At 45.8% G+C, this 23,782-nt stretch overlaps 1 protein-coding gene across 2 annotated transcripts in view; it reads right to left on the bottom strand.

Annotated features, from left to right (window-relative positions):
- Positions 1-23,782, bottom strand: part of plxnb2b (plexin b2b) — a 97,640-nt gene that overhangs the window by 50,354 nt on the left and 23,504 nt on the right. Inside the window, exon 3 of one of the 2 annotated variants that reach the window (XM_040162607.2) lies at positions 23,346-23,532. The gene's annotated coding sequence lies outside the window, so the exon portion shown is untranslated. Of the gene's footprint in view, positions 1-4,653; positions 5,180-23,345; positions 23,533-23,782 lie in introns of those variants that run through there. The other variant, XM_040162608.2, reaches the window with a different exon arrangement.

The following is a 23,782-nucleotide window of genomic DNA, read 5'->3' on the forward strand; positions in this document are numbered from 1 at the left end:
CAGATAGCGTAGAGGAAATTCTCTCATAGGGCAAATAAATTGTCCAGCAGACCCGAGCGCAGTGTCATCGCTGTGAAAAGGGCAATGACAGCTTCCATAGGCCATTCCACTTGAGCAATTTTAATGCATGTTAAGAGGATGGGTCTGGCAAATTAAAATCCATATCAATTACTTCATGTCTCCGGTGACTTGTAAAGAGAGTAGTGTTTTAAGGCAAAGCATCGTCATTAGCTCCATATCATCAAAAATGCATTAAGGGGTGGTCGAGGGAAAGTGAGGACAGCTTTGATGGATGGGAAATATATACACTGTAGTTTTACAATCAAAATGGAGGTAGAACACCAGGCACCAACATAAATTCAACCATTCTTTAAAAATTCCCCACACACTCGCATGCTTCCAAAGCCCCCTCTGGAACCGTTATTTAAATCAAAACGATCAATCAATTCTTAGAGATCACCTCCTTTATTTGGCCGTTGTCATATTACCAAACCCTCTAACCAAATATTGCGTCAACGCGGGTCTCGTTTATCTGTGGCGCTTCGACACAGACTCAATGAAGCCACGTGTGTGTGTGTGTGTGTGTGTCTGGTACCACATCTAAGATAGCATATCACGATGCGTGGGCTGCAGGCCTCCCTTATCCGCAGCAGATACTACAGTTGTTTTTGCTTCTCGCTGGCAAAGACCGAGGGGAGCATTCCGAGTTTGCATCGAGCAGGTCTGAGCTTTTTTTTAAAAAAAATGTTGATTGCGACGGAGTGTCTCCAGCTTCCGCAATCTGCTGAGGCGGAGGCCGCTAACAACAACGCCACAGTAAAAATGCACCAAAAAAAAAAATGTCAATAGTTTTTTGATGGGAGGCCAGCTAGCAACACACAGCACTTAAAAGGCTCGCCCGGGCCGAGCCTCCCTCCAGTGACGTAGTTAGTTATTATAGTTTAGTAATGAAGAAAAAAGACTGATACTGAAGCATTTGAGATGTTTTACTTCAGAGTACACGTAATTCTTTTTGGAACGACGACCTGTCCTACTTAATTAAATGTCAATCACATGTAAACGACTTTTCGGACTAAAGCTTATATCTTCTTAAACTTAAAACAACCTTATTATAATGGTAACATATTGGGTAAATGCAGTTGGTCCTCTGCATTGCATCCAACCATCCAATTAGGAGCAGTGGGCTTCTGTGAAGGAAGGAAGCGATTTGAGGTTCATGTCTCACTCAAGGACACTTCAACAAGCCAAGAGGACGAGCCAATTTCCCAGCTGATCAAAGGACGACCTGCTCTAATCCCAGTACCCAACCCCCCTCTTCATACAAACAGAACTGCAGAAGCACAAATAACGACACAAATTACAAGTCGATAGAGCAAGTTTTGCTAGAATAATTGTAATTCTTAAATTATAGCAAATTGGGTGACTTTGCTTGATGAGAAGATCTTTGCAATTGGGGAGACATCATTACAGTGAGGGAACAGATTTTGAAACTCTTGAAGCCAATCGACCGCACATTTCCATCCCCCACACATGACCGACCGGGAGTTTTTTCAATTCACCATTCCAACCAATTACACCTGCAGCGAAAGCACCAACCGTAAAAAAGATAGCCCAAGTCCAATTTCTCTCGCCTGATCTTACCTCCCACTTTCTCACCACGATGAATTTCAAACCATCAGACAAGGCCGGGGCAAAGTGCACATTTGGGAGGATCTACAGTACGGGCTGCGATGAGGAAAAGACACAGTGGGGAGGAAAAGTAAATTCAACTCAAAGCTATCTCGGTCCCTTTGATCAGCAGAAATGGTGGATTAGAAAGGATTCTCCAAAAGTTTCCACTTAATTCCCATTACGTTTTATAAACCCACAAGTGAACGTTACAGCAGCGCTGCTCCCAAGGTCACATTAGACTGCATGCAACCACTCCAGTAGATTCTTTTCCTCCACAATATGAGCTCCACAACAGTCGTCTCTCCCCTCCGCAAAAAAACTAAAAAACATTTATCTTTGGCTGTGGTCTCATTCTTTTCCCAGTGATTGATGCTGCTGCACTGAACCAAGCAGGTCGACTTTCCCATTGTGTGTTAGGTGAGGGCTTCTAAGAGGGAATCAGACAGAGCGACAAGAGAAACATTTCTCCGGGCGCGTTAACTATTGAGAACTGTGATGTTTTCTGCCCGAAAAAGCCCTCCAGCCTCTTTTGAACTTTCAGTGTCGCGTCTCTAGAAACAATTGGACATTGTTGGGAATGTATTTTCCGCGTGTGTGTTTGTCCTCTGAGGGAGAATATTATGTATCTAGGGTTGGACCGATGAGACAAGCAGGCAGACTCCATTTCTGGCTCGTCAATCAACTTCTTGTACTGTAAATGATTTTTCAACAAGCTCCGGGGTGATGGATAATCAGAAAGAACGGGTGGGCCGCCTACACCTCCCCTAGTTTTTCCAATGGACAGCAGAGGGGAAGGTCCCTTCATCACAGCACTCTTGTTGTGCTGTGCACGTTTTTCCATTTGGGCGCTAACGTTAAACGCAGCGCCCTGGGCCAAAGCGATGATGGATTCCCCCTCCTGGCAGCGTCCCTTGTTTCAAAGGAGAACTCGGGATGAGAGAAGTGGAGGGGGGGGTGGGGGGGGGGGGGGGGGGGGGGGTCTGGGGAAAGAAGCCCCATGTCGGATGAGTAGCTGCCAAACGGAGCCTCCACGGCTCTTCATCAGGGCCGGTGGTCCTGCAGGGGCGGCCGCTCTAGGCAGATGCTAAAAACTGCAAGCCAGGCAACACATCTGTGCAGCCGGGTTCCCTCTGTGGCACGAAGCATACAAACCCTCCAGCAAGAACAGGCATGCGAGACGGGGACAAAGAGAAACATTCAGAGGGAAAACAAGGCAGACAGAAAGCGAGGAAAGTGGGCTGTTGTGTAAGGCGTCCAAACACTGAAACCAAAACTTTCTCTCGCCTGAAACCAAAGTCAGCCCTCCAGTGGTGAAGCCAAATAAATGAGAGGCAAATTTCCACTATAATTGTCCTTCTGCAGTCATTCATAACGCAGTTTGTCCCGATTCTCAGTGAGTCATTCTTAAGCCTCACTGTTTATACTGTTTATCGTCAATTGAAATGATTTACCGTCTGGTGGAGACATTTTTGGCTTGGCGGTATTGTTGTTGAAGCGTCTCTGTCCAGCTGTTCTTCCGTAGGAGGAAGTCATTCCGAACTGAAGCAGCAGTTTGCGATGACATTTGCTTTAATATGACGATGTTTGCCTCCCCTCTCCGACCGTTTTCCTCTCTGCTTCCCAAGTGACACTTTCAGTGTGTTTTCATCAAGCGCCTTCCAAGATTCAGCACAATGTGGCCCGGCAGCTCCCGCAGCAATGCATTAAACATCGAAGGGAAATTGAAAGGTTTCCCGCTCTCACTCTGGTGTTGACAGGTCTACGTGTAGGAATTACCAGCAGACAGATTTTTTTTGGGGGGGGGAAAAAAAGCATTTACTTACTCTTCCTTTTCCTTTATTTTTTTTTTTTTTTTACATTGGTGGGGGGGGTAGGTCGCATGGTGCCAAACCGAATGAAGGCCAAATGTGCATATTTCAGTAAGGTTTTTAATCCAGCTGCAACAAAGTCTGGTGACTTTCCATAAGGTTGTTCCTGCACATCCTTGTTATGAACACTGCACAAACACAACTTATTATTGTGTTCTATGTGATGTCTGAATTACTTGAAGCCCACATTCCAAGAGCCAACACCCAGACAGCACCAGGGATTGTTCAAACCTCATTTGTCTGTCATTTTAAAAGTAGCCATTTTCATATTGTCCATGTTTGTGTTGATCCGTGACTCTCGGCCCAACACACATCCAGTCATTACGTTGTGAAAGAGTTTTTTATTCCTGCACCAACAATTCTCAGCTGGTTCACTCATAATGAAAGAAATCATATGATGAGGCATGTGGTTACAGTATGTCTGCCTTATCAATAACAACCCTGCTTATTACACTTATTTGAGTCGGCCTCGTATGATTGGAAGTGTGACCTTAAGTTTTATCGTGGCAATCATGACCCCCGTCCAGGATTTCCATTAAAGAATATCCGTCTCATTACATTGTAGAATGCAATCTGTGCAGGGCAAGATAAAGTGGTACCAGGTCACACACTCAATATCTCATCATTATGTAACAACAGGGACCACGGTGCGGCCATCGCTCTCCCCGCGCTTGCTCCCTTTCCCTGCGGATCGAAACCGGCAGCCTTCTCATCAGTTCACAACACAAACACACACAAAACAAATCGCAGCCGCGGCAGACAGGAATTAGGAACCGTAGAGACTTACTGAAAATGAAAAGGTTCAATTCCAACAGAGTTTTCAGTGCCTCCATGTCTAGCCCCCCCCCATCTCATTACAGTGATCTTTGAATACTAATGGACAGGGTCTGCACAGCCGTGTAGCACCACTTATTTAGAGAAATGAAAAGTAAATACTCTAAAAGATTCAAGCAGGGTGAACAGGCTTTGGAGGTTTGAGTCAGGGCCATTCCAGCGTACACGGTTTAATTTGAAAACATTATTTATGAGAACAATTTCCCAGATAGTGTCTGGAGGAAAACGGCAACTTACAGCCAACATCTCCCTCCACCTTTACGAAGAAAAAGAATCTTACCTAACTGCCGCACTGCAAATCACTTAATGTGCCTGGGAAATGGGCATTTCTGCCTCGTCTCACAGCGCTTCCGAGATGGAGTAGGAGATTGTCACTGTGTAATTCCACTTCTTGCTCTGTGCCAGTAAACCCCTCTCAAACATTTCAGCCACGATTGAGGGATATAAAAAAAAAAAAAAGAAAAAAAGGGAAAAAACAACCACCCCCTCCCCTATCCCCCATCTTTTTAGCCATTCGTGGTGAAATTATTTTTAGCTTTAAAAATCCATGAGACTCGGAGACAGCAAGAGGACCAGCGAATTATTGGCAGCTTGCAAAAATCCCGTCAGAAAGGACGGGGCAGAAACAGAGCAGTCGGTGTTACATGGAAGAAAGAGCTGCAGCACGTTGCATAGTCGAGGCCTTCTGCGTTGCCCTCCCCACCACGCTCATTCTCAACTCTTCCCTCCGAGCGCCGGGCCACTCCTGGGGAATTAACCCCGCAGTCATTATGCCGGTGAGGGTCACTGGATCTGTGGCATGTGTGGAAACACCAGTTGTGCTCTGGCTCTAGTGCTCAGCCTCAGGCGTCCTGCCTGCCTTCCCACAAACACACACACACACACACACACACACACACACACACAGGCTTGTCGCCCAGTCACCAGTCAGCTTGCTTAATAAGGACGGCCAATAGTCCCTGCAGCACTAAAGGCACAACAACAGAAGCCATGATATTCTCTCAGTAGCTGGAGCCGGAGTTTAACTGCCTCTGTGTCCAAGCAGAGGGCCGGAGGTTCACGAGGCTAAACGCACACGCTCCATTTGAATTAGAGCTGGATCCACTGAGGTGACGGGGCTCGTTTTCAGCTGTAGCCAACAGAGAGAAGGCGGTCAGGCTCATCTCCTAAAGCGCCACCGCATTGATGTGTCGCAGGTAACACCGGGCCAAATAATGGGCGCAATGAGACTAGGCAGGGCAAACAATGGCTGGGGGCTGTAAATCACTAGTTTTTAATTGTCACCGTTCTCGGTTACGCTTGGCTGGAAGAGAGGGGTTGGGGGAGGGGGCCTTTGCCGTCACGCTCATTCTGCGTTGTGCCACCCTTCACGCACAAACTGCGTTCAACACACAAACCTTTAACTTGAAAAATCAAACAGATGGAAGAATAACTCACTTTAGCAGCCGCCATGAAATGTCTTTCAATATACGGCCTGCCCGTAGCAATCCCCCCCCCCCACTAAGGTGGCAAGATGAGCAAACAGACATTCAGGCACACACTCACCCCCCGGGCATCATTATCCCAGACACAAGAGCTGCAGCCAAATGTAATAGAGCTCTGGGTCTACCTGGCTCATGGCAGCCCTTACTTTTTTACATTTAAATGGAAGGAATGGGAGAAGTCTGAACAGTGTTTAAATAAGGAGGAGAAAGAAGAAAAAAGAAACGCTGCCAGGGGCTTTGCTGTGGGATTAGGAGAATTGGCCAAGAGTCAGGAGAAGTAGGGAGGGTGAAGGGGAGCAGTCCTGCTGTTGGTATTTTTTTCCCCCAGTGTTGGCTGGGTTTGTACTGGGGTAGGTCGCACTGGGTTGGGTCAGGCTTTCGCTGCAAGTTCCCAGAACACAAGGCGGCTTTTTTCTCCTGCCAATCACAACCAGATGTGCCCAGACTTGTTTCAAGAATTACAATTCACTCAGTCTTGCTTTCAGCTCTAAGCGAGTCGTTTCGAGTAACAGCACGCACACAAACACACGGGCAAGCAACTTGGTGGAGCACATATTCTGATACACACACACATGCGCACACAACACTGCCTGGCTGAGGCACTGTAATCACAGGGGCCCGAAAGGAATCCCAGAGCAGCAATGGGCTCCAATAACATGCTTTTCAACAGTGGGGCGCTTGTCTCATTCGCCGATCCCCCGGGACATGTAGTTTGAGGAGACTCAACCTGACGTGACTGAGAGTCTGACGAGGTGTAGATAAGAATCCTATTTTCACATAGATCCCCGGTCCGATCATTGCAATACCGACGTCTATCAATTACAGACCAGACAGGTTTGTGCACCCTGAATATTCTTCAACAGGTATGCGCTCAGCCTTAGACGGCAAAAACAGTGCGGCGCACTCAGCGGGTGAGGCATTAGTACGCCTGTGGGTGTATTTTAATATTTGAGTGTGACTGCAATGTTTTTCTTCAAAACATTGTGAACATAAAGGTTTGCCCTCTAGCTACATAAAGCATTGATGTTAATGATAACAGCACATGAGTACAGAGATCATGGTACACGGCGACTGTGCTGCAGCTGTTTGTGTATAAATGAATCCGGCGCTCGCTGCGGGTCATGTGTCATGTATGCAGGCAATCGGAGCTGATGTGCAATTAACTATTCATTAGGTAAATGTGATTGGGGAATTTTTCAACCATGCAGATTATGTGAATAAGTATTGCATAGCTCCTTAACCTCTTTTCTCCTTCCTTCTGTGCTCCGGGGGATCTGGTCTCCCCTCACTGTATATTTTTCTCTGTCATGGATTCACCTCCAGCAACATTATCAGGGAGTACCATCTGTTCCCTGCAGCAAGTGTAAAATTGAGCTGCTTGAAAGTTGTCCGATGTCGATCGCAGCCATATTAATTTCATAATGTCACACGTAGCAGTGTGTGTGCGTGCGCATGTGCCACGATTCGCAATCACATCGTGGAATCCTGGCAACCGCACAAATTTCATCGCTCATGATCTGCGTCGAGTGTGTGTCTGTATTGCAAGACGTGTACCTCTAATGTCAGAGCTGCCTGAGTGATGGTGGATACAATATACTGTGGTTTAACTTAACAGAGGTAATATATAATATTAGTTAATATTTCAATGGCCAAACATCCCACAATGTATTTTATACCGCTTTATATGGTTTGCAAATTAAAGTTAAAAAAAATACTTGAAGTTTAATTCCAGCCAGAATTTAAATGGCTCTATGCAAAAGGTGTAAATACCTTGAGTGTGACACGTCAAAGGTGTCGTCTTTTCCTGTAAAGCGACATCATTTTCTAAAATTATTTAAATTGACACATTATATTCACATTACTGATGACTATTTTACAAAAGAATTGTGTAATTATTTTGTGAAAGCACTTATGGTACAATAACAGTATTAAGGTATTAGGCTAAATATTAGATTTTCTCCATATTGCCCCGTCCTAATCAATAATTCATGCACATACATTAGGAGAACAGTAGGAGGCTTGAACACAAGCAGTTAGATTGCCCTTGACTGGAAAAATCATTTATTTTGCACACCATCACACTAGTATGTGCACATCTAGCAGCAAGGACACAGTAAATACACAAGTGATTAAACAACATTAGGGTAAGATAAAACGCTTCTGGTGATTAGCACCATCAGCGTGGCTATACATTTTTATTTTGTAGGTTCTATCCAATCAGGTGTGGATTTAAAGCAAATCCAGCTATTTGAATTACTTCAAGTGTTGTTTAGGGGAGACATTTGTACAAGAGTCGTGGCAGAAGATGAGACGTTTGCAAACACGGTTATACACCATTCTCTTGGGGCTGTAAAAATCCATACCAAGTTTAATGGAAATCTGGCCCGACATCATTCCAGACATTGAACTAGACTGACCATCCAGCCTTGCCATCTCAAAGCTGTGCTGCGACAGATGATCACAAAAAGAACCCCAAAAAGCACCACAAATGCATCGAACACATAGTTGTAATTTGTTAGTCTTGCAAATCCCAAAGGGTCTCACCCTTGACAAGCTTGACGTGTCGCAACAACTGCAGTCGCGCAACCCAAGGTGCCACATTGCACACCAGACACAGGGCCAGATCCAATCAAATGTGTCAGAGGTGTTTATGCTGGACAATATCTGCATCTGGCGGTCTATGAATAGCCTCCCCTCAATCCTTTTTATTCTTCTTGCGTTGACCATCATCCAAACGAGAAGCCAGTTCATATTCAACTCAAATCAAGGAATACGTCTGTTGCAGAGAGCATAACAGTCAGTTCAAATAAGGCGATATTGCAGTCAAATAATCAGGTCTAACTCATACACACAGATATTAAGTTCAATAAGAAACACCGAAGAATTAGCTTAGAGAAAAGTCATCAGCAGTCTTTTATGAATAGCGCTGTTAGACAGCAAAAACACATTGACCACTTTACAGCCAGATGCTGGAGGCACATTTAGGCCTAATCTCTCCAGGGCTACACAGGGAACCAAAGAGCCTGGTTGCAGAGGAGGTGGGAGAGTGAGTGGAAGTACACAAGCAAGGAGGGTGTGCCCTGCAGGCTCCTCTCCAGTAGATGGTCCACTGTGGTCAACTGTGCAGATCGGTAGATCGGGTCAATAGATCATTAAGCAATCCCTATGCTCCCGAAATAACACTGGGATCAGAGTGGAGATAAGAGCCTGGATCGATGGATGGACGAGACGACAGAGCAGCGCACGCAGGCTGGAACAGGGACGGATCGGTCTGGGTATGCAAGTATTGAATGTAAAAATGATAAGGGTCAGTTGACAAAAATCATTTTCAACTTCAATTTTAGCTCAAATTTCTGTCTCCAACATAATATAATGGAGGGAAGGGGAATTTCATTGGTTGTGTATTGATATATGTGTGAATAAAATAGTGAGGTGGGTAATTAAATATTTGTTGCAGTGTCTGACAGCGTTCGACCTACTGACCAATGTTAATTTCTATATTAGAAAGAGTAATATAGTTGTTATCAACACTGTCTTTAATTTCCCATTAATACGAGTTGACTGATGTTAGAGAGTCATTTGTCATGTTGCTCAATGTTTAGAAATTTCAGAGACTTTTAAAATGTATTTCTTCAGAAAAGACCAGTGAGTTTGACTGGGCTTGAGGTGAAACATAACGCAGACACATGTCCATCCATCCATCCATTGTCAAACCGCTTATCCTGCACTCAGGGTCGCGGGGGGGCTGGAGTCCATCCCAGCCAACTTCGGGCGATAGACAGGGTACATCCTGGACTGGTCGCCAGCCAATCGCAGGGCTACACAGAGACACACAACCATTCACACTCACATTCACACATCTACGGGCAATTTAAAGTCCCCAATTAACCTGATCCCCAGAGCATGTCTTTGGACTGTGGGAGGAAGCCGGAGAACCCGGAGAGAACCCACGCAGACACGGGGAGAACATGCAGACTCCACACAGAAAGGCCACTGGGCGGAATCGAACCCAGGACCTTCTTGCTGTGAGGCAACAGTGCTGCAGACACATGTGCTCCAGATTAAAATCCCTATTGGAAGTAAAGAGAAATGAAATCCCCCCCCATCACGGCCACTCCGATATAAATCCACTCCAAATTGGGCTACGGGGACTACTTCTTTTGACGAAAGTGGTTTAAAACGGGATGGAATATCCATTATAATGGAGACTATTTTTTTTAGTGAAGTAATGTCTTCACCGCTATAAGTGACGCAAACAAAATCCACTTCACCTTAACTGTGCTCGGATGGGGCCAAACATCTCAGAAGAACATTACACACTAAAATAGAAACTATCTGCAGTGCTAGAAACTAGTGCTAGTAACGAACGCTGAAAAGCATTCGCTCATGTGTGTATGGAGGGGAAAGAACGAGCAAGACTCTGCCTGGTTTCTGCCGCCTCTGTATCTCCGTAGGTGGGGCCTCCATCAAACTGGGCAGCAAGGAGTGTTTGGCATTATGAAATGGCAGTCGTAGACCGGAGAATGGGGAAGCGCAGCTGGATAGAAATCACATAATCCCTTTCTACGAGGGCCAGTAATGCTGTTATTTCCTTTTTGACATTACCTAATACAAATCATTCGGTCTGGTTAACTCATGAATATCGGTAGTTATTTGGCAAACCAATTTAATTACGAACATTATTCCAAGCGCCTCTATTCAAAAGCACCGCTATGTGACACTGACTTTAAAAGGTGGCTTCTATCAGATAAGAACGTAGTCATACAAAACACAACATCGCGTTGGCCAATGCCATCATAAAGTACTAGTATAGCGGAATTATTAGCATGCCTCTACTAATGCCTCTTTATATGGCAAATAACAGCGTAAACCCATTCTTATGACTGAGCTCTATTTGCAATCTGAGAGGTGGATTTTAAAAGGTCAACACCTGGTGTTAATCAAATTATCTCACAAAAAAAGGACAAAAAAAGAATCTTGGGGATGGCAGCTTAAAACTCCTTAAGAATTGAGCTTCTACTTCATAATACGAGTCCGCCCATGCGTTCTCATTATCACCCGTGAGCAGGACCAATACCTCGGACTGCTGCTTCCTCTGCCTTCCTGATGCCGCCGTGTGTCCTTCCTGGCCAGACATGCCTGCTGGGGACCTGAGAAACTCAGTTGTGCATACAACGGGGAGGAGTGACGGGAAGACATCCGCAGATGCAGACGCCACCCTAAAGAGGAACAGCATGCCAGCCCCAGTGGACATCTGTTCTCACAGGTGTGCTCACCAAATGTGATTAAGATCGGCGCCGCGCAAACCCAGAGCAATGCTGCACGGGTACGCCAGTGCTGTGGGTGCTGGAGCATGCGTGGGAGATGTGTGGACTGTTGGGTTTTGGGGGCAGATGGGACCGATGAGGAGAGTTTGACTGAAAGAGGAAGGAGCGAGTGGAGCAGCAATGTAAGGTATGGAGGTGAAGGAGTAGGAGGGAGTTCTTGACGTTTTTTTTGCTGCAAACATGCGTTCAGAGAAACACGATTCAAGAAAGGCGGGATTATACAGAGCACATGAAGATTATCCTCTTGGGTTTGATTCTTAAAGTGCGAGGGAGCGATCACATGAAAGGATCGGGGGAAGCAACACGTGGGAACAAGGGTCTCAGAAATCAACCAAAATTCTCTCACAGGGAGAAGTTGACTTGAACCATTCAGAAAAGCCTATAGGAAATTGGTGGGCAGTGGTTTTGGCAGAACCAACAGAGCTTGTGCATCTGCTACCATGGTAACCGGGAGAGGGATTTCTTTGCCTTACACCAGCAGGCAACTTCATGCTTTAATGTAAAGCGACAACTTGCTGGAATTAATTTATGTGTTGTCACACACACAAAAAAGCCCCACAAACAGATTTAATTTGCAAAAATTGAAGAAGAAAAAATGCAATTTTCTTTATGTTGGCTCACCAATCCTCCCCCGCACCACTGCTGCCACACAATAATACTTCTGTGTTTTTTTTGAGAACTTTCAGCCGTTTCAAGTGATCTCACTCCTGGAGTAGCACGAGGCATTGACAAGAAAATCTTTAACGAACGAGAAAGCAATTCCATTTCACAGGAGCGAGGAACCGAGGAGGAGGGGCGGGATAGTCAGTCACCAGCCTCTAAAGAGAAATGGAAGCCTTCGATAAAAGCTGCTCACCCCAAGAGATCTCCCAAAAAGAAAAAAAACACAAAAAAAGCGGCAGACAGCCTTAACACCAAATCATCCTGCTGTACGACCCAGAAGCTTACCTAGCCCTGACAACTGACAGGGGGAGTGCTAAGCTGTACGTAACTTATTAGTATCTGTGAATATCGTTTTGCTTGTGCCCCCCAAACTTCTGAAACCTCTATCTGTGACTAACAGAGCCAGACCATCTTTAACAGCAGAAATTATTTTCCAAACGAGGCATAAATAAAAGTTGAATGCGTGCTTTTACATGTTCAGTGTGGGCATCAGACAATTAAGGGATTGTACAATAAAACCGGTTGTTAATGCATCTTCTATCGGTTTACGAATGGGAACAATAGACTTCCCCATATATTAGGCTTACTTCATGTTGCCCGTGATATCAAGCTGAAACAAACGTGTTCCATTAGCCAGTCTGGGCTTGACAAACTATGATCACACAGCCAATCTACAGCACTCCTACCAATATCCAACCCATCGTGTTGCCTTCCTCCCCTCCCCTCCCGTCAATGAAGCGTTGGCAGCCATCGCTCGCACAGCTCTGCCCGGCTCCCAATCTGCTCTCGCTTCCCATCTCCCGGCGAGCATTACTCAGCGAGCAGTATGACTCCCCAAAAGCTAGATGTGAGAAATGTATATATTTGTAAGTGCTGATACTAAGCGCACGCAGAGTGTCGGGCCAGCACCAGACAGATGGTTCTGAGAGAGGCGGAAGATCAGAGAGAAGCTGCCTCCCACTTCTCTGTCCTCGTTCCTCTATTTCTCCGAGAGAAGGCAGGAGAACAGCTCTGCATGGCACCGAGAAGCTACAGTGTACAAAAGCAGCCTTAATTCCCATGATGGTGGAATCCGCTCTCGCTAGCAAGAGTATCAAAGTAGCTCATCAATGAGGATATTTAAAACTCCAGATCTCAAACGCCTACAAAACCAAGGATGAAAAACGTTTGGGAGGCCTCTTGGGATGTTAAAGGACAAATGGAGATGACAGAAGAACAACAAAGACGTGTTAGAAAACTTTTGTAGAAAGAGTCGCAGTATAACCCTTCACAGATTTGGAGCAGAGTGACTAATGATATAAAAATTCTTTGTATGCAACTGGTTTAGAGGCACAATTAGCCTTGTCCTGCGTGTCCTTCATTAAGCACTGCCAGTGCAGATTAATTGATGAAATCCAAAAGGGCAAGTGAGCTCAATTTATGAAGCCAGAATTTCCCAGAGCAAAAGTTATACTGTGTGACCAAAAAGGACTCACTGCGCGTGTGTGTGTGTGTGTGTGGGGGAGGGATTTCATGTCTTTATTTGGCATACATCTGTTTTACACTTGGCTTGCTATGACACCTCATAGGGGGCCAGGGTCAAATAAAGTGCAGGGGAGCTCAACAGCACTCGCACACCAGGGGAGACGGAGCGCCTCAGCAACTAAACACACAAATGAATTCACACTCTGAATTGGTCTGTCTGCGTGGTCTCTTCTCCATCGAAGTTTAAAAAATGGGGCATGCAGCCTTTGAGCAATATTAAACACCTCAGACACATCTAGTACAATGCTTAACCATGCCTTGTGCTCAACGCTTGTATTTCACTATCTTTTTCCATCTATCTAAAACTCACAATTAAAAAATTCACCCATGGTGCAAAAAACTGAATCAGGGGCGAAAGCGTGCTGCCGGGCGGAAAGAGAGGAAGGTGGCACAGAATGGGCAGATCGATTAGGACTCATTGTTCAGATGGGATATAAAGCACTCTTTGTCTGCCCATGTTTTTCTGACCTTTATCAGGGCTGCTGGAGAAGGCAAATGCTACCAGACCAAGAAGCAAATGGAGTGTCTGTTTTGCACTTAACACACTGCACACAGATTGCAATGCTGGCACAGTGTGGAAGCCACAGACTGTCTGCCGACACGGGCGCTGCCCGCGCTGCCCGACCTTGGTACCGCTGCACCGATGTGCCAACCAGGGCTACATAACACCCCGTCTTTGCCGAAAGAGAAACGCTCTCCCTACGACAGAGCTGGAAAGCAGAAAGGGCTCCAGACAGAGTTCATTAACAGATGAGCGGCAGGAGGTGAGAAAGAGGGAGAGAGAAAAGGGAATAAAGGAGGAAATGACAACGGACGGGAGATATGGGGAGAGGTTGGCAGCGGTCCATGAAAAAGACAGCTGGCAGCGACATCCTTCACAAACCTGGCGAGGCAATCGGCACGATGGAAGCAACCTCCAGAGAAACGGAGCGGGAGCAGGAGCGAGGATGAGGGGGGGGGGGGGGATTTGGAGGAGGTGGGGTTGTGGCGGTAGATAACGTAGCTTTCGTCTCCAGATTCCTGTGCTAATTAACACGGTTCCACATACAAGGCCCCCTGCCTGCCTTTCAGGCTGGCCCCGGTCTCTTCAGCGCCGACCGGGAGGGACAGGAAAATGTGCCTGTGGGAGTGAGTGTGTGAGGAAGGCCCGGGGGAGTCTGAGGAATGAAAAGAGATGAAAGGGGATGCAAGGTCTGGTGGTGGCGGCCTTGTCTGAAGGTGAGCCGGCTCCCCCGCCGGCGTGCAGCCCGGTTCGTCTGGCGGAAATCGGAGGGTGGGAGGGGGGGTGAATGTGAAGACGGATGGGTTGCAGCGCGCGGAATGCTGATCAACGGCAGAGTCGCTCGCAGACCATCTCACTCCGTTGCTCGCCTCGTCCCGAGGGAGAGCGAGAGAGACACAGAGAGAAGCGCGGAGGCCAATGAGCCGACACCGGTCCAGTCACGACGCCACAGACACAAATCCTGGTTCTGTACCATTAGCTCCAGACTGCCATAAATCTGACAAAGCCAGCCAGCAGGACGGATAGAGGGCCAAACAGAGAAGTCAAAAAGCCACAGCCACACAGCACTGGTCAGACAGCGCAGGGGGAACAAATAGTAACCTTTATAACAACACGAGACAGGCGCCACACCGATAATGAAAGAGCTGGTAGTAGAGTAGCACACTGACTCGTGGTGCTGGTTGGGTTCTGACCATAGCATCGGGCGCATGTTTGGAATTTTTTGCTTTACTATTATGGCCAGACACTCAGCAAAGATATTGTGACGTGTCACAAAAAAATGTACCGGCTTAAGTACAAAGTCAGACATGCTTAGCATTTCTAATCATACCCCAGAGCCTTTTCTTTTGTACCCCACAAAAGCCTGCATTAACATTCACATGATCCAGACTATCCCAGTGCGAGCCAGATGCATATTGAGTCATCAGGGTTTTGTCAATGTAACCCTCAATTTGAACATGAGGGTTAGCTTTTCCATTTGGTAATGCCATTATTGTAGCAAAAGCTTCATTAGCATTATGGCATGTAATAACCTTGACGAGGGATTCCCTAACCCAGACTTCCACCACACCCGACCGAGCCACGCTGCTGGCAGAAAATCAAGGCATCTGCCTCGCTGCTCTGAAAGTTGTGCAAATATATTGTATGAGCCAGTTTGTTTGTTTGTGTGGGGTTTGGGGGGGGGTGTTGGCAAAAGTAGTGTGCGAAAAGACTCGAATTCCATGTATGTAGGATACTCCACATTGGCAAAAAACGGCAGCGGAGAAACTCTTGGTCCTGCAGCGAGTTCTGGCGAGCGCAAGCCAATCCTACCTCACACAGTGGTGCGCCATGGGGGCTGAACACAGAGATCCAATTAATTTCATCTCCGCACGCCACACATTGTGACATGCTTCGAGAGGAAGCACGAGTTTGGAAGGGGTGGAGGTGAGCGGCGAGGCAAGCGGGAATAACTGAGAAAAGGGAAGAAGCGGAGGGATGCGCCAGGATTGGTGAATCTTAGAATTTTCCGTATGTTATGTTTGAGTTTCTGCACAGGGAGAAGAAAAAGCAATTACACGTGCCCTCTCAGCCTTTTCGGGAAAGTGTGCCGTGTGGAAGTGAGGGAGTAGTGGTGGGGTTTGTGCCCTGCGGCGCCCACCACTCCCATACTCTATGCTAATAGATGCTTGTTCTGCATTCTAACAAGCATTTGGTGGCAAGACTGTGAGTGGGGAGCAGCGGAGGTTGGGTACTGAGCATCAGCAATGTAAGGGGGATGTGGGTGGGGGTTTGGATGGAGTCCGTCGCCTTGTGTCTCTGGAGATAATGGGAATAATGAAAAACTCCGCTGGGACTTCAAAGAAAAAGGCTGGTCATTTCCTGTGGTGATGGCAGATACGGGCCTACATGTTCAGGCAACAAGCACGCGCACTTAGTCACACATTCCTGCCTGCAACAACACCAGCCAATGAACACCACTTCTTTTGATGATATAGCAGAGCCAGGAAGGTCGTAGAATAGATTTGAAAAGCCTTTGTGTGTTGTTGGCGAAAGCATCGGAGGGCTTTAGCCAGGGGCCTCGGGGTCAACACGACTCAATGCCAGAAACCAGCCGGAGACGTTAACCAATTGTTGAAATTTAAAATTTTAGAGAATTTAAAATTTGACAGAAGCATGTCACCACAAAACAACATAGCATCAATAGCAGTCAGAGGGCACGTTTGTGACTGACATGCGGATTTATTATAGTATAATAAAAAACATTAATAACCACATTTTGGGGTTTCAAGTCGAGTTATCTGGCTTTACGCTTGACGGCAGAGCAGAACTATTATTGATAATGTTTTTTACTGCTTTTTAGACTGCCACTTATTCATCATCTCCATTCAGTGGTTCAAGTGGTTCGCTTATTCAATGAAAAATATTTTCCATTGAGGGGATTTATTGAAAAAAATAATAATCTTCTCCATGGTCTTTGCACCAACATCCATCACTTATTCTCTGGCTATAAATCCTACTCTAGTCTGGTATCAGTACCTGACTAGAATAGGATTTAGAACCATTTTCACTTCAGATGATAATCAGAAAAAATAAAAACGAGTATCCTGGGAAATATTAGGCATGATGAGGGAGACTGTTGATGGAGCGATGTGCATCTCTGTGTCAATACACCAAGACATTTACAAACATGTAGAGGCATCAACATTTTAGTGGTAATCTGTGTGAGGGGGGGGGGGGAGCTGACATAAACAAGCCTGCAGTGGCCATTTCTGGCTGATCCCATTTCTTATCATGTCATCTGCTTCTGTTATGAAAGCCAGACTGCGCTGCAGGAGTTTTGTTATTGTATGCTTGTGTGTCAGCCCCCAGAAGCACGCTCACGTATGTCTCTGTGTCCTATGTGCGAGTCACAGAGAGCACGCATGAGGCAAGAGTGAACAAAAAACACATCTGGTTTCATTCAGGATGCCTGGAATTCTTTGCCTGCTTGGTTCAGATTACTTCCCGAGCCCCCATGCCGGCTACGCAGGAGAGCAGATAAACTATGCCGCTCAACACAATGTCTCGTTTATCCAAAACTGGAAAGCGGTTGCTTCGATAAGGAGTAGAAGTGAAGCAGAGTTTGCAGGCGCGTTCTGGTTGTAGAACAGCTCTAAGGTGAAGTATGTTAGAGTACTGCTTGGTAACCATTGCGGACCCCTTATATCCTTACAGTGTGTGGGTGGGCGGGTTGTGAGGAAAGAGCACGTTAAAGATTCTGCTTAACTGAACAGCAGGTTAGTATGATCCTAACCCCTTACATTGACATCGGGGGAAAGCCCCAAGAGTAGAAGGCCAACTGTCTCTGGTTTGGATCTCTACAGAGATACAAGGTCACGACAATTGAGAGCATTGGTTAGGGCCGTGCTGCAGCACGAACAGGCCACGCCCCGTGAGGACAGCAGGCGAAAACATATTTGACTGCCTTCACGGCCAGAAATAGAACTAAAATAATGTATATTGTTTTTGTCTATTCCAAAACTAAACATCTACACATCTTGGTATCGCTCCATGCCCGCAACAATCAAGTAATTATTCCTGAATGTCAACTTTGCTTTACATATACTTTTTTTTTTTTTTTTTTACACAGAATTCCTTCCTTCCTTCCAATTCCCCCCACCCAGTTCCCTTATCTCCTGACTGAATGATGTTTTCAGCCAAAATCACCTTGTCTACTCCGGTTCCCCAGGAGATGGAGTGCCAGTGTTGTAGACGATTCAATCAGTGAGAAGTGAAAGAGCAGATCACAGACAATACGCCGCGGCCCCATTACCCCCAGCCCTCGGTTACCGCTAGCGACGCTTAGCTCGGGCCCCCGCCTAATGGGCCGTAATATCATTTTACGCCATGTTCCAGCTCTTTATACTAGATCTAAACATAACTCTGTCGCCATGGCACAATAAAAACAGATATATTTCTTTATTACTCCTCACAAAGCATATGACCAGATCCGAGCACCCCCACAAAGGAAAATAATATCTACAGGAACCTGCTTCATTTAGGGCAGACGCACAATTGTTATTACATTGAGCTGCACTCTGCTGGCCTCACCTCCCCATGCCGCTCACTCAGGATCTAATGTCTGATGTTTTATTATAATCAAATGAATACCACGTCTTCAATATAAATGAGCCTATTGAAAAACACATTCCGTGTTGTGTGCTGCTGTTTAGGTGAAAACAAGTCTTCTGCCTTTAATTTCACCCTCACGTCCCCAAGATGCCCCCTTCAAATCCCATGATAATCCAACTTGCATAAAGTCATGCAAGTCTCCTCCGGGTTCATTACTTTGCATGGATTTTCGGAGGCAGAAATGTCACCTGGGAGCTCATGAGGCCATTAGCTCACTTCATCTTATGATCCAAACACTGCGCTTGAAAGTTAAGTTATTATCTGCAACTTCCCCAATACCGTATATGGTGCAATTGTCCTCTACCCTATATATCATAAGGTCTGACCAGCACATTTACAATTTGGGAATCTGACAAGAGATGAGGACTTGAACGTGTGTGTGTGTTTGTGTGTGTGTGTGTGTGTAGCAAGGCGGAGCAGGAGGGGAATTGGGGAATCCAATCTCTCACACAGAGGAGCAGAGACAGGCGGGCAGATATGCTCGGGGCCCAGAATAACCCTGGCGGTATCCATGAATGAAATGACAGGATTACAGGGGAATTAGAAAACCTGCTGAGATAGTTGATAATACTGTTTATGGTTGGGCGTCACACTGCTTGCAGGGGAAGAGTAACTGTTTAACTTCTAAAAAATATGAACACGCTTCGTAACCAAGGCGATCATTAAAGGCCAGGGGGTCTCTCTCAACGTCTGAATTTGTGTTAGCTTGACGGACATGAACTCAAATACTGAAGGATTTATGTCCGCTGCATTATTGTGGTTGAACCTCTTAAAAATGGGGGCCGCAAACATAAGCTCCTCGATCCCGTTTAAGAATGAGATTATTGTTGTGTCAACAACCCCCCATAGATAATAGTAATTACTGCCCTTGCTGCACCACCATCAGACTGCAACTTTTCTAGCTGACAGCTTGGTCCTAATTACCAAGAACCACCAATTACTGGCTCCATTTCATTATTTATATTGCTCAGCACACCAAAATAAAAGAGACTTCAGTGACTCAGTGAGCAGTCGCATCTCTGGCAGCTGCACAGGAGCAACCGGAGGACCTGCTGAATCATTGTTTTAGTTTTTTTCCTGACAATATAATAATCAGCATGCAAACACAAAATTGTTATCGTCAAGAAAAATGAGTAGGAATAGGAAAAGGATGGCAATAGGGGGCTGCCTCGATTTCCCTTTTGTCAACCACAGGAAGTAATTTAGCTGCAAAGGAAGTGCATTACAATAACTTCTTTTCCCACTTGCTCCTGCTCGTTTTTTTCTGCCAAAACAGCTGCAGAGTAGATCTTATTCTTTTAGCTTATTTTCTTGTAGCCTTGTACTTATACAACATGTTGTATGTATATTCCTATTTTATTCATTCCACTCTGAGATGTATGTTAGAATAATTAACTAGTCTGCTGACATGGAAAAGATGCTTAAAATATAAAAAACAACAAACACATTTTATCTGGTGAGTGTATTCAACAATTTGCACACACACACGCGCACGCACGCACGCACGCACAACACACACAGATGTTTCTCATCACCCTCTGCTGCCAACCATCGTCCAGACCAGTGCTGGCTGAGAGGAGGGGAGGGGGGGGTTTGGGCGGGGGTGTGAAATTCTGCTATTCCTGCTCCAGTGAATTCTGCAGGAACTTGGCAGATCATTGTGGAGATTTGTTTGTCTGTGGATTTGATATGAAACAGTTTGAGAGGCTCGTCTGGAGTCAGTCTCCGAACGCGCGCTCCCTTAAAGTGGACCGCACTGTTCGGCGTATGTTCCTGGATGGTCACATTTCTCGGGCCCCCAAGGGTGCAGATGGGCAATTGAATTGCCAGAAAGGTCTAAACCATTATCCAAAAGATAAACATTACAATACTTTGTAGCTCTAAAAAAAAAAAAAAAAAAAAAAAAAAAAAAAACTATGCCCTTTAAAAAACTGCCCATGAACCTGCAATAGCAGAACCAAGCAAAAAAACACCTGGATTGCCTACATAGATTTCTGCAACCATACACGTTGCCGATTAACAAAATACTCAATCTCTATTGATATTTCATCACAAATTCAACAGCAGGGCATGCCCGGCAAACTGCAAGCAAGTAAAGCTTTCAAAGGGCAAGCCCTCTAAAAAAATGAATGCATGTACAAAAGAAATCTACCGTAGCGATCCTAAGCGCTTTGCATTTTGAGAAGAGTTGCGCAGGGAAGGCTTTGTTTGCAGGAGCTGGAGTGGAGCAGTATATGTGGCCCGGAGGCCGGATCTGCTCCAACTGTGCCCTGGCAAGAAAACGTTCAGCCCAGTCAGCCTCGACAGCTTGGATATTCACAGGGGGCGATGGAAAACTGGAGGGCTGCACTTCCATGTTGGAGATGGGGGAGCTTGGAGGAGGCGGGGTGATGAGTCAGGAACAAGGTGTTTTATATTTCGGTACTGCAAGGACATGGCATTTGCCAAACGTAGTGTGTTGATGAGGGCCCTGTGCCTGTTTTGGCCTGCGGTGGATTAAAGTGGATCATTTGGCAGTTGTGTCTGGAGGGGGCCAGCTGCATTTTTAGTTTAGTCCTGCAATACCTTGCTTTTGTGACAGTACATTTTTAAAGACTGGAATTTAATTATCACCGCAGAGTGAACAGAAATGACTCTTCAGTTCACTGGGAAACATAACATGACCTTGAAGATTTTCAACATGTGCATTTTTTCCCTCACGACGACGGTATCATAGCAAGGATGTTTAGACTAGATTACATATTGTCCTTTGACAAAACCATTGTGACAGTTTCCAAAGATCCAAAAACGTATTCTCCAAATCATCATTTTTATTCAGTATGAAGAATTACTCGCTTCCAACCACAGAAGATGCAGTTAAATTCTGACAAAATTCTAAAACTCAAGGCTTTTGATTTATAACAGCTGTGTCCCCATCACTTCATTAACCCGAATCACCTTCAAAACCTTCACTAATACTAAACAAATGTGGAGCCTGTTTCAAAAACAATAGTCAGTATGGGCTTCTTTTAAATATGTGTCAAAACTTATAACTATCCAGTAAATGCTTTTGGGTACCTATTTTTTGTTATTTCCTTTAGAAGCAATACATTTCAATATCTTAACTGAATGAGCATTTCCAACACGACTGTGATGTGAAGCCGCGAAGTTGACTGCATTGATTAATGTTGCAGATAAAAAGGTCAGTGTTGCACAAACAGCCCAAAAAAAGGACAAAAAACAAGAGATTTGTTTGCGTTCAAATGTATTCATCCCCGAGAACCTCTTCAAAACAGGGTTGCGCCGAGGCAAAGCCTCATGGGAGAAATGAGACACACCTCCTAATCCTCAAGGATACGAAAAAGCATGTCATTACCATGACATTTACACCATCTTCTGGGATGTTAGAATGAAGCGTGGGAACAACAAAGATGAAAACAGTGAGCAAACTCTAAAAATAGGACGAGTGAATTTTTGATGTGCCGTGTTTGAGTCACAAGTGTAGCTTGAGTCTCTGCCCAACTTCCATTTATTCAGCACAGCTAGGACAACCAGCTAGGGTAGCCTACATTTCAAATGAGCCATTCTTCGTGCTTCTCCAACACCAGCGGCCGGGCTTGAAGGCATACTGAGGACATGTGATGGAAAGTGGAGCACAAAATTTTGACCCGAAGACGAGTGAGAGAAAGAGTCGTCTGCAAAGTTAAACCCTTCACCCTTGGGCTTAGAGTACGCCGCAGAAACTGTTTAGGAGGAAATTATGAATAATGAATAACCCCACACACAGTGTATATCTTGGGCAATTACATGTTAATATCCCTCACCTTTTATCCACCTCATCGACTGAGTGTGGTTGAACATTGAACATTTTTCTACTCGTCAGCAGAGTATGGACAGAAGAAGCTTTTACAGCGGTCTGTGTAAAACAATTATATCAACAGTTAATTGCTGGGGATCTTTGTTTAATGAGCGTCAGAGCAAATGTAATTACTTAGCCTTTAAAAAAACAAGAATAGAAACCTACCTGTGTGCAAATAAAAGTTTTAATAGAGTAGAAACTACCCTGAACTGTAGCCCGGAACTTGACTTATAATTACACCATTGTTTGACGTACAAACACACAGGAAAGCAATTACAAAAAAAGTGTTTTCATTGGTGTACATTGGGGCTGACCCCTGCCTGTGTATTTTCCTGTTGGGACAGTCAGCTATTGTACCCACTCCCTTCCCTCTGGACACCCTATCTGATCAGTCCGTTCCCCAGGGGTCACTATCGCCCTGCTACCTCTACGCTCGTCCTGACAGCCATACAATGGGATCCAGTGCTGCCCTAACGAGGAGAGTTGAGCCTCGATTAATTAGAGGCACCCCCTACCCTCCATTGGCTCCAATGGCTCCTGTTAACTCAGAGCAGTGTAATGCAGCTCGGCCAGGGTTGGGACTGTTGGGCCCGTCGTGCGAGAAATGGGGGTGGAAGTTGTGGGAAGGTAGGGGTGGGGGGTTTCTGTCAGCTGGCCAATGGGGGACCGTAGTAATTGCCCAGCTCCCACAGTGGCAAGCGATCAGAAAAAGTATGAGGGTGGTCAAATCTTAGGGAAGGGAGAAAATGCTGGGCCCAAATGGGGTGCAGTGCAAAAAAAAAGTTCAGAAGAGACTCATTGAAGTTTCAAAAAATGAGGAAGAGAAGATAAAAGACGGGATAGCAACTGGGACCAGTGATTCAGAGAAAAGTTACAGCACAAAGATTCTTGGCTGCGTGAAAATAATACAAGTAGAAAGGACAACTGGACAAAGTGTTTGGAGTGGAAAGTGGAAATAGAATGACCTCGGGTGCTACTTACTAGGGAGAGGCGGACGCGGGTGCAGTGAGCGTCTTGGCTGTTGGAGTGGAACAGAGCAGGGTGCAGCGGCGGCTGCACAGTGGGCCCTCACTGGACACTTCAATCACAGGCAGCCGGAGCCCCAGGCAAACTTGGCCAATTAGCCGCACACTGCTGTTGACCCCCAGCTTCATTAAGGGCCCGGGCTCTGGATAAGGGGAGAGATGAGAGGATTAGAGAGAGGGAGTGAAAAGTATTCGCACTGGCAATGTTTGAGAAAACACACACACACACACACACACACACGAGGTGACGCTCAAGGTTACAGGTAAACACAATCAACTGCGAGAGCACCCTTTAACACACATGTACATGTGTGGTGTATCACGGCCCCTCCCCACCACCTCCAGGGATGTGGTGGGGAGGGGGTAAGAACCATTAAGGCCAGAAGGCGTAGG

Source organism: Gasterosteus aculeatus, chromosome X, assembly GCF_964276395.1.
Source record: "Gasterosteus aculeatus chromosome X, fGasAcu3.hap1.1, whole genome shotgun sequence".
Classification (NCBI taxonomy): domain Eukaryota; kingdom Metazoa; phylum Chordata; class Actinopteri; order Perciformes; family Gasterosteidae; genus Gasterosteus; species Gasterosteus aculeatus.